Source organism: Muntiacus reevesi, chromosome 3, assembly GCF_963930625.1.
Source record: "Muntiacus reevesi chromosome 3, mMunRee1.1, whole genome shotgun sequence".
Lineage (NCBI taxonomy): Eukaryota > Metazoa > Chordata > Mammalia > Artiodactyla > Cervidae > Muntiacus > Muntiacus reevesi.
In genome coordinates this window covers 61,126,474-61,138,912 of record NC_089251.1, presented here as the reverse complement: position 1 = coordinate 61,138,912, position 12,439 = coordinate 61,126,474, and positions in this window count along the sequence as shown.

The following is a 12,439-nucleotide window of genomic DNA, read 5'->3' as shown; positions in this document are numbered from 1 at the left end:
CCAGGCCAGAATACTGGAATAGGTAGCCTTTCCCTCCTCCAGGGGATCTTCCCAACCCAGGGACCAAACCCCGGTCTCCCTCATTGCAGGCAGATTCTTTATAAGCTGAGCCACAAGGGAAGCCCATTCTACAAATGTTAAACACAAATAAATATATTATGTTCCAAAGCACTTTACTGACCTGCCAATTAATCACATATCTATCCATATCTCATTTTCTTTTATCTGTGTAGCAACTGACAATCATTTCTACTGTTGAAGGAAATTCCTTACATCATGGAGGTAGCCAAGCCATTGTCTATCTTGAAAGGGAGCGCAGTGTGTCCTTCCTGCAGTGCCTGTTGCTGTCTTCTTGACAGAAGACTGAGTTACTTTCAATCTACAATACCCTTGAGTGATCCTGACCTTGAAAGACTAAGAGAAAGAAATTACACTTCAGAGTTACTATCCCCTCAGGTGTGAATCCTGGTCTCACCATTCCCTGTTGCATGACCTTGGGCATGTCCCATAATCTCTCTGGGGTTCAATTCACTGGGGTAGGGATTTCTGGAATAAAAATTAAAATCTATATTTAACATGACAAGCATAAGACAATATAGAATGTGCTTTCCATCATTTCTAGTATAGAATAAGCACTCAAGTGACAGTCAATATTATTATTTACAATGACTATTACTTATGGTACCATGAAGCAAGCTCATATGACTATTCTGCTGTCCAAAGCCTGCTAGTTACCTGGTTTTCTCGTCCTGTAGCATACAGAGGGTGACCTGACATAGAAATGCTTTTTCTTATATTATTGGAGTCAAAGACCATTAAAGGATGGTTTGAAAGAGAAAATCAGCATATGTGTTGCCCCCAATCCCAACAGCAAGACCCATGAAGTCTGACTCTCTAGGCTTCATTAGGCTACATCAAAGGAGTTGTTTCTAGCCACTCTACCACAGGAATAAGTTCCATTAGTGACCCTGCTAGAGCAGATGTCCTTGGGAACACCGCCTCCTGACATAACCCCTCGTCCTGTATCTGACATGCATCCCTGTGAGATACTGCATGTGCCTGAAGCTGCAGCACCTCTGGAGAGGACAGGAAAGATCTAACCTTACAGCCACCAGCATACAATTGAGTGAGGCTTTTATTTTTGTGTTATTTCATAATTCATTCAATCTTTCACAATTTAAATGGAAATAATAATAATATATATAACAGTAATGTTTGTGAAATATTTTTATTTTTAAAACTATGAATCCTGTGGAAACAAGAAAAAGAGGAAATTGGTATGAGTTATTTTATCTTCCAGTTCAACTTCTTTTGTTCAAGTGCAGAGATAGGACATGAAGACTTTTCTGTTTTGTGGGTAGTACATTTTCCCCCTCTTTACCAGTTCCCAAATTATCTCTAAGTCCTTAGATCCATTAGCCTAATTAATATTAAGAACATATGCATATGCAAATAAGATCCTCTTTGCCATATATTTCACTTTATAAGACAGGTTGAAGGGTGGTTGGGTGAGTCAATCAAATGTCATAAATTGGCTATGCATAAGATCTCATTAATATTAATTGGGGTGTGGGCATTGTGCAGTAGTCCATGCCTCCATTAGAGATGGGCCCCTTGCTTTAATTGTTCCAAAGATTTTAAAAACCAAAGCCTCTGACCTGATTTAAATATGTAATCTCCAACCCCCACCCCGTTCCCCCACCCTCGCCAGGTAGTCTACTGAGCAGCATCAGAAAGGTATTAAAAAAATACAGAGCAGATCTTTTCTAAGACAGATGGCACACAATGAGGTTAGAAAAAGTATCTTGAGATCCAACCTGCAAGAACAAAAAAAAATTGCTTGCATTGTTGTTTTCATTATCTTGCTTCTGTCATTTCATGAGCTTTGTATCTTGCAAGGAAAGAAAGAAGGGAGAAAAACTGTGAAATTAATCTTTTGTGCATGGCCTGATAAAGAAGAGACATGCTCAGACAAAAGATAGACTGAGAGAAGGTACCGTGATTGATGACTAAAGTAAAGGTGTCAGAAGAGTATTATGTAAATTACTGGAGGCATACACCATTTCCAGAGAAGGAGGGAGCGCAGGCAGGGGGAGCGAGGGAGAGGGAGAAGGCGAGAGAGGGAGTGAGGTGCTGAGAGTGAAAAGAGGATTGCAGAGTCGATGTCACCAAAGAACTGGTCCCCAAACACCCATTTCTTGCCATCTTTCATCTCCTCCGACAAGCTCACCTCACATTCTCTCTGGGTTGCAGGATGTAACAAAGGGGGTGGGGGTGGGGAAGAACTGTCAACATTAGCATGATTCGAGTCAAGGAAAGGTTTAAGGAAAGCAGTGTCTGAAGTGAAATCATCAAGGAGGGAAGTTTCCGTTAAAGGGGAAAAGGAGCCGGCTGGCAACTGCGTGCGTCTCTCTGTGAAGCGTATCACCAGAGGTAGGGACAGGCATCAGGCTACTCTCATTCTTCATGGGAGAAATGGGCTCTGAAAGGGCCGCTTCCTCCCCCCAAGTCACTGGCTGTTTCCACACATCTGTGTCAGGGTGTCTGCCCTGAGCACTCTACAGAGGCGGCTGGAGAGAGGCTCAGATGGCCTGGGGCCAGGATCCGCGTTACAGAAATCTCTGCTCTCTTTTTTTTCTTTCCTCTTAGGCTACATGTATTTCCTAAGTAATGAAATGAATGCAACTGTTGAAAACTGCCTCCATTTTCCTGACCGAGAGATGCAAAGGAACCACAGGATTATCTTCAAATACGGGAAGGGGCTTTGGCACAGGAGCCTCTGCATGAGGCTGGTCTTCACCTCCCAGTATATGAGGAGCACTTGCTGGGTTCAAATAGTTCAGCCTGGGATCCGAAATGAAACGGGTTTCTAAAAGAAAGGAAATTCCCGCCAAATTCTTGGAAACCAAATCAGAGACAGCAAGATCGGCATTCAGTGAGAACTCACGGACAGCTTATCACCAGCTCCTTTCTGAAAGGGAGCATTTGTCCCCATTGTTGGGGCCAGTGCTGTGTTGGTGGTTAAATATTTTAAATATCACCGTTTTGGAAAGTCTAGGGAGACTGAAGGCTAATGTCTAGGTCAAGACATTCTGCAACCCTGCCCTCCTTCATGAGCAGGGTGCTAAGGAATGGGAAAAAAAGGAATCTCCAGTCCACAAAAGCTTAAAAGTCCCTCAGCACTGTAAAGCTTTGAATAAAGCTTGACCTGCCAAGAAATCCAAAATGCAATCAATGAATTAACTATAAAATACAATCTAATGTAAATTTATTTATGTACAAGTCCTGGTTTTCCCATTTTGATTGTTGGACATCTTTGAAATAACAAATGACTAGGAGAGTGGAGGAGGTCGAAGAACGGGGATAAAAATGGGCCAAATTTGCAAAGTTGCTCCCCATGACACTGCCATCAGTGTGTGTTAACACCCAGAGACTAGGAGGCTAGTCGGCACTCCCGACCCTCACCCCGGGGCTATCTCTTTCTTCTCTGACTTCCCGTGTCCTTACCACCTGGGCCACAGAGCTAGTCACAGACTGCTTCCTTTAAGCATTCCACAACATTCCTTCAGCCTTGCTGGGTGCCAGATCCTCTGCTGGGTGATGGGGACACAAAACTGAACAAGACACACTTTCCAGGAGGAAATCAACTCCTTATAGCCATGGCTTACAGCGCATAGACTCACCTCTTTGGATTTGTGGTGTAAACAGAATCACTCAGAATGGGGCTTAGTCAGAGATCCACCTGAACCGAGCCTGACTTGCCTCAGGAAGGCAGGGCTTTCATACTTGCATGATTTAACTCAATTCCTTCTTCAGGTATCCTTCCATCACGTTCAACAAACCCTCATTCAAATAAAGTCAAGGAAGAAGTTTTATTACATAAGGAGTTCTGAGGACTCAAGAGAGGGAAGTATATTTGGGCCTCAGAGTGGCCTGGAGAGGCATCACCTCCAAACTCTTATTCTCTCCTTATGTATATTTGTGTCTTACTCAGGTAACACATGAGATTTTGACAGTGCATTCCTCTTCATATCTGTGTATTTCCATCTCTCTCTGAAGCCTCATGTCCTTTGCTGACTTTTCTCACAGACAATCTCGATGGCACCATAATGATGGTGGGACTGTCGCTGCTACTGTGGTTAGTCGCTCAGTCATGCCTGACTCTGTGCGACCCCATGAACTGTAGCCCTCCAGGCTCCTCTGTCCATGGGGATTCTTCAGGCAAGTATACTGGAGTGGGTTGCCATGCCCTCCTCCAGGGGATCTTCCTAACCCAAGGATCAAACCCACATCTCCCACACTGCAGACAGATTCTTTACCATCTGAGCCACCAGGGAAGCCCATATTACTGCTATTACTAATATTTATAATAATAATAGCAAGCATCTTGCCAGGGGGCACGGTCATAAAGGATCTGCCTGCCAACACAAGAAATGAAAAGAGACACAGGTTCAATCCCTGGGTAAGGAAGATGCCCGGGAGTAGGAAATGGCAACTCATTCCAGTAGTCTTTCCTGGAAAATTCCATGGACAGAAGAGCCTGAAGAGCTATAATCTATAGGGTCGCAAGGATTTGGACACAACTGAGTGACTGCACACATGTGCACACACACGCGCACACACCGTAGGTGAATAGCTATTAGCACTGTTTTGTGCACATGATACATATTAACTCACTTAATACCACAACCTTATTATCTTTATCACTTAATTTACTTCTCATTCATTCATTTATATTAGTCATTCATTGTTTATTATTATATATAAGTCACCTCTGATTTTCAGCTGTGGAAATGGCAGCAGTGAGGTGGCATACTCAAGGTTGCATGGCTAGGGAGCAATGGAACCCACGTGTGAGCCCTGGCCGATGAGCCCCAAGAAGTTGTCCTCCCAGAAACTAAGCTAGACAGCCCATGACCATACAGATCCAGCTAAAGAAATCCACTGTGTTCAAGTTGCAAATTTCTAAGAGGAATAAAAGGGGCAACTTGAGATTCAGCTGCAACCTTGATGCCCTCAGCCATGGTCGGGGGCAGCAGGTTGGATGGTATGCAGGGGAGGCGACCAGAAGACAGCGGTGTGAGCGACATCAGCCCAAAGGGATAGACATCGTCTATGCAAACATTTTCACAAGAAAAAATCTTTCAAAACAGGAGTTCATCAATATAACAGAAAAGGCCCAATGAGGTAAATTCAGGTCATATGGGACTAGAGACAGCCAGTAACTGGACACTAATTGTACATAAGCTTCTTTTTTTAAATTTTTAAAAATTTTTTAATTTTAATTGGAGTCTAGTTACTTTACAATATTGTGGTGGTTTTTGCCATACATTCACATGAATCAGTCATGGGTGTACATGTGTTCCCCATCCTGACCCTCCTTCCCACCTTCTTCCCCATCCAATCCCTCAGGGTCATCCCAGTACACCAGCCCTGAGCACCCTGTCTCATGCATCAAACCTGGACTGGGGATCTATTTCACAAATTATAACATACATGTTTCAATCCTATTTTCTCAAATCATCCTACCCTTGCCTTCTCCCAAAGAGTCCAAAAGTCTGTTCTTTACTTCTGTGTCTCTTTTGCTGTCTCACATATAGGGTCATCGTTACCATCTTTCTAAATTCCATATATATATATGTTAATATGCTGTATTGGTGTTTTTCTTTCTGCCTTACTTCCCTCTGTATAATAGGCTCCAGTTTCATCACCTCATTAGAACTGATTCAAATGCATTCTTTTTAATAGCTAAGTAACATTCCATTGTGTATATATACCACAGCTTTCTTATCCATTCGTCTGTTGATGGAAATCTAGATTGCTTCCATGTCCTGGCTATTGTAAACAGTGCTGTGACGAACACTGGGGTATACGTGTCTCTTTCAATTCTGGTTTCCTCAGTATGTATGCCCAGCAGTGGGACTGCTAGGTCATATGGCAGTTCTATTTCCAGGTTTTTAAGGAATCTCCACACTGTTCTCCATAGTGACTATAGTAGTTTGCATTCCCACCAAAATTGTAAGAGGGATCCTTTATCTCTGCACCCTCTCCAGCGTACATAAGCTTCTTTTAGGAGCATCACATGTAAGCCTCTTGAACTCTAACTCCAAAAGTCCTCTTCAGGTCAATGAAACAAAGAAAGCTAGGAGTGAGGTGAGTGGGTCAAAAGAGAACAGAAAAGGTATTTGAATGGATGGATTTCTCTAGCTCCACCCACTACAGTCCGTCATACTGGCAGTGGCGGGGGGCCGACCTTTGGGGCAGTGGTAAGGTGGACCAGCTTTGGCTTGGAGGCAGGAGCCTGTGACTTTACCACTGACCCTGCTGCTATTCAGCCTCTGAATCTGAGCAAGTCACCACACATTCTACCCTCAGTCAGAATGACCCACCCCTGTGAAGCTGGGATGTTAGAAAATATCTCCTCTTCCCCTCAGCTCTAAACATCTGCACCTTCTTGTAGAGCCCACACCTGGGTCCAGCAGCTTCTTTGCTCAGGGGTCAGTGGTTTCCAGAAGGTACATTGGCATTCTGACTTCCTAATGCCCTGTCCTCCTTCTCCCTGACCATGGGTTCTCTGGAGGACATAAAGCAATGACCATACACCTGGTGGAAACAGATTTCTGGGGAGGCCATACACAGTTGGAAGAGACAGTTCTCTCTCTTCTCATTGAGTGTTTACAGACACATTGAAAATGGCAAGCAGTTCCCCAGGCAGCTCTCACTTGGCATCTCACCACTGTCGTTGTCGCTTTGTTTTCTGAGTGAGTGAAAGCGGCTCAGTCATGTCCGACTCTTTGCTGCCCCGTGGACTGTGGCCCACCTCGCTCCCCTGTCCATGGGATTCTCTAGGCGAGAGTGGGTCGCCATTGCCTTCTCCAGAAAGGAACTTTGTTTTCCAGCAGCCCCTTGTAGTCTTAGCCTCAAAGTCTGCTTCTTGAGAAAGCTTTTCCCTTTCATACGTCTGACCTTACGATTCATCTGGCTCCTGTTTTAAAACCAATTATTACGTATCGTCTTTTGAATTTCACCCCTGACACCACTTTGCCCTGACTTAATTCTATGGCTGACTTTTATTCAAAACTTTCATTTTGAGGAAGGTGTAAGAACTGCAAATGGCCTTCTTCTGGAAGGCCTGAGTAAAACGGCAGCTCTAGCGATCAAAAATAGAGCACTGGCATTTGATGCATGCTGTTAAGCAAGATGTGTGCTTTCAAGGGACCTGGGTCAAAGGAAGCCCCAAACAAAGATCTAAGTGATGAGAAGGGTGGGGTGGGGGCTTCTGGGTTATGACCTCAGCATATTAGGCTGGATCTGCCCCTCAGCTCTGACCCAGTATCAACAAGTGTCCATTAGCCCTCTCTATATGGTAGCCCTGCCTCCACCACTGTCTCTTTCAGAACCTGCTGCTCCTTATGTATTCCCTCTGGATGTCCGCTGACTGTACCCTGGTCTTCAACCTCGATACACCATTATCCAACAAACCTATTCAAGGCTGGCTCAAAAATGTCTCCCAAATCCACTCTCCTACCTATATTCTGGTGCATACTGATCTAATGCAGATCTGCCTCCTTCCTCACCTAGTCTATCAGAAGTTAAAGCTTCCAAATCTGTTTCCTCCACTCCAGTTTTCTATCTTCAGTTCATTCTTCACAATGCATCCATGTTTTCCAAAAATAAAGGGCTGATCATGCCACTTGGCTTCCAAACCTCCCTAGTTCCCCAGCATATAAAGAATAATTCAAAATTTTTGGAGACATGTCTTGGTACCCCTACAATCCCAACCCCAACCCACTATTTCAGCCCCTTTGGGGTGGTTTTCTCACTACATAGCACATGGTAGGGTCCACCTAGGCTTTGACTCTCCCAGCACATATTAGGCAATTTCCTGTCTCTGTCTTTGCCCTTGGTGTTCCCTCTCCTGGCAAGGCCATTTCCATGTCCAGCCTCATCAAACCCTGTTTAAATCCTACCAGTTCTTCAGGCACATCCTCTGGACCAGCATCTGTTTGCCCCCTCAAATACAGTTCATTGCTCTCCCCTCTGAGGTCTCCTAGGAGGTGCTTCTCAAAGCTGGGGCACTTTAAAAAATGTTAACTTCCTGTCATGATTAACTAAAAACCCTGGCAATGGAGCACTGGACATCAACATTTTTTAAGAGTCCTTCAGGTTATTTTCATAGTGCTGCTCAAGTATTTGGTTTATCTGTTTTACTTTTAATTAGCATTAGGTAGCTCAGTGGCAAAGAATCTGCCTGCCAATGCAGGAGATGTGGGTTCAATCCCTGGGTTGGGAAAATCCCCTAGAGAAGGAACGGCAACCTACTCCAGTATTCTTGCCTGGGAAATCTCATGGGCAGACGAGCCTGGCAGGCTAGAGTCCATGAGGTTGCAAAGGTTTGGACATGACTTAATAACTAAACAATAACAATAAAAATTATTTACTTATCTAGCAAATGTACAACCATTGTGTTCCATGGGGGACTACTACAACGAGTCAAGTCCAGTATAAAAAGTAATACTAACACACAATTTGTATTATGTATCTTATCATTTTATAAAGTATTGGACTTCCCAAGTGGCACCAGTGGTAAAGAATCCACTTGCCAACTCAGGAGATACAAGAGACACAGGTTCGATTCCTGGGTTGGGAAGATTCCCCTGGAGGAGGAAATGGCAACCCACTCCAGTATTCTTGCCTGGAGAATCCCAGGGACAGAGGAGTCTGGTGGGCCACAGAGTCAGACATGACTGAGCACGCGTGCGCACGCACACACACACACACACACACAAGATACATAATAAAATGGTATCTTACAGTCTAGCCATTTGTGCACATGTCTTTCTAAGGCTACCCCTTGAAAATAACTATTTCTCATTTATCTTTCTATCTTTTAGTAATATAACACATGGCTGATATTCAGTAAGTAGATGATGATTTAATTAATTAATATATTTATTAATGTGCTAACTTTTAGAGTAATGTGCTGGAATGACATTTTTACTTCAGACTCCTCTGGCCTGGAAGACCTGGAAAGTTGTCCTTGCATTGCTGACTCTGAACAGTATCTCCTGCCCTCTTCTGAGGGACAAAGATCAGTGAGTCCCAGCACTGACCTGTGCCACAGTCTGGACCTCTGAATCAAGGCTGCACAGGCCCTTGATGAGTTTGCTGACAAAGATGTAAACATAAGCTAATCCCTCCTCATTCTTCAAAGAAGTACAAACAATTCAAGCTAAGCGGTTTCCATTTTCCAAACACTAGCTCAGTACCCTTCCACTCCAAGAAAAGGGCAGGATGTGGTCCCTTTCACGGGCAGACAAGGAAAAGGAGACTCAGATCCAGGGGTTCTGTGAGAAGTCAGGGTATCTGCTGACCCAAGGCTGTGGCTCTGTGCCAGAGAGAAAGGATGATTGCATGGAGCCCTTGGGGAAGTTTTACCTCATGAACCAGACAGAGACACTGGATGATCTGAATGCTTCACACTCCACCCACAACAATGAGAGTTTCAACTTTCAAAAGGAGTCAGCATCCCTCTGAAGAAGTTCAGAAGAGTGAATCATTTTTCTCATGTTCCAGATTCCTGATTTAAAGCCATTCCCTCTTTAAGAAACCCGAGGACCCACAAACTTTTTCCAAATGGCAAGCACTCATGGCAATGTGATTGTCATGCTTCTGATAAAAGTAAATATTTAGAACAGTCACCCAAGTCTTGCTGAGGTGAGAAATTAATACAAATTGCAATTGTAAAGTGTCTACATTTTACATCATGTATCTTCCCTTCCCCTTTGTTATAAATAAACCTTTGAAAGGGAGACAATATTTTCATTTTGTTAGGTTTGTCCACTTCCTTTTGCTTTCACATCATTGAAACTCCCAGCCCAAAATGAAATAAGGAAAATCAACCTAAAAACTGAACCTATTGATTCTAACTTCCTTTCAATTTTCCCCTTAAAATGCTTTGGATGAAAAAAAAAAAAAATGCTTTGGATGAATAATATTTCACTTCTCAGAGAAGAGCAAATGGATGTCCTGGGCTTGCCATAATGCAAATGAACATTAAAAGTATCAGAGAATCCACCTTTTTGTAATGATTAGTTTAAGTGGGGGAGGGGATCAATGCATAGTAAAATCTTGCCACACACAAAGTGAGTGTTATGCTTTTGCCTGCTTCTTACTCTGAGGCCACCTGGAATATTCTCAGTCACAGCCTTAGCAACCAGGAGGCCCCATGCTATATGACCAGGCACATAGCTAACACCCCAGGGAACAGGGCTCCTGTTAGAGACCTGTATCTCCCCTCCTCACCAACAGAAGGCTTGAGTCTTGGGTTCAGAGCCATTCTCTTCATTGATGCATTAATCTCATTAATCTTATCAATATAAGAAATTAGCATTGTAAAGAGGTCTTCTGGAAATACCTTTACCCCAAATATAATGGAACTGTAATCATGATGAGATGCCAAGTCATAGAGGAGATGTTTGGGGATAAAAGACTCTTTGGGTGTCCTCCAGAGCACCCCAGAAAGCTGGTTGCCTCCTTCATATCCCCACAGTGCAGGCCCTATTTGAAAGACTGACTGTTTCTTTACACAGACTCTCTTAAAGGAAGTTGTCACTTCAGGCTGCACAAACCAAAACTCTTCCAAAATCAGGTGCTTGGGGGAAAAAAATTGAAGTACTTTTAATAATTTAAGTGGCTCTTCTCTGCACATGCCCAGAACCCAAATCCCGTTTCTAACTGAAGTGCTTATATAAAAATTTGACAGCTCTTATAATTTTAAATTGCTCTACACTGAGTATGCCTAGAACCTTGATCACTTCCAAATTCAAGGGCTTATAAAAATTTGAAGCACTCCAATAATTTTAAATTGCAATGCACAGTGTAGAGTGATTTAAAATTATTGGACTGCTTCAATTTTTTTAAAAGGTCTTCAATTTGGAAGTGAGTCAAGCAGCATTCTAATACGATGGTTTAAGACATAGTGTGCTAATCTAAAACTTAACACCTAAAAATAATGAAAATTAAATCACATGAGCTTTCTTTTTTCTTTTTTTTTAAAAAATAGAGAAAGGATGCTTAAAATGCACATAAAAAGTAGAAGGTTCAAGCAAGAGCAGACATATGTACACCTATGGCTGATTCATGTTGGTATAGGGCAGAAACCAACACAATATTTTAAACCAATTACCCTCCAAATAAAACGAAATAATTTTTTTAAAGTAGAGAAGTGTCTAGAAAAGAAAGTGAGAGCTCAGGTCATAGAGGAGAAAAGGTGAGAGAGGAAAGCAAATGCAGGAGGGTTGGGCAGAAATGGCACTCACATCTGAGGTCTTGTCCAGGCCCAGAGGTTTCAGATGTGGAACAGAAAAAAATAATAGCAAGTGGGAAGAGCCAGGAATGAGCAAACAAAAACTTGAATATGACCTGGAGAATTGCATTCTGCAAACTTTCCAATATCTAGGGATGACAGCAGGACAGTGGCTCCCTCTAAAAGGTTCTTCTTTCATTGTAGTGGTGCTGCTGTTGTCTGTTTGATGAAACTCTCAAATAGAATTCATGTCTGTGCTTATTTTGTGGTTTTCTCTCATAATTTTGGTTGATTTCAGGGGGCTTGCTAACAATCCAAGTATCCCCCATCATAGTCACCACAAGTAAAAAGCACATTTCTACATGAATTTCCCACGAAGGTCTTTAACTCTATTGCTCAGAATAGCTGCCAGGGGGAGGGGGGCGGGGGGTGTCATTTCCAAAACATCAATGTTCTTTTCTCTTATTCTTCTTTTCTTCTTGCCTAATTTCTAATTTCTTTTCTATCTTTCTTTCCTCTCCATTACTATCTCTTTCTTTAACTACAAAAAACTCCACAAATATAAAGATCACAGTGACTTGAACTCCATGGTCCTTTCTATCTAACCCAAAGGGCAAAACCACAGGTCATGGAAAACAACTGCAGCAATGAGGTCAAGACCCTGAATAACATCCCCTTGATAAATAGCATCTGTCTCAAAGGTTCCCTCACTATTTACCACAATGCAACCTGTGCTTTTGAAAACCATCTAAATGTGCTTTATTTCATTTATTTGCTGTGAGCTGTTTTGCTCTACTGACTAGATAATGTGTGTCTTAAAATACTGTGTAAATACATATTTAGATGATAGCGTGTAATATTTCCCAGGGACCCACTGCGATCAGGGCTCAAAGTGAAATGAAGTTTACCGAAGCTGAATTTTGGCACCTTTCTTGCCATAAGGGACTAAGGGAGTGATACTGTCTCCTGGATGGGGGAAAAAAAAAAGCAGCACAACAGAGTTAAGAAAAGGTGGGGGAAGCCACATTAAAACAAACAAAAAAAATGTCATTTATCCGGAAAAGTGAGGTTCTTAGGGAGAAGACAAGAGGGAGTGCTGACCCTGGCAAAAATAGACGTAGGAAACATTTT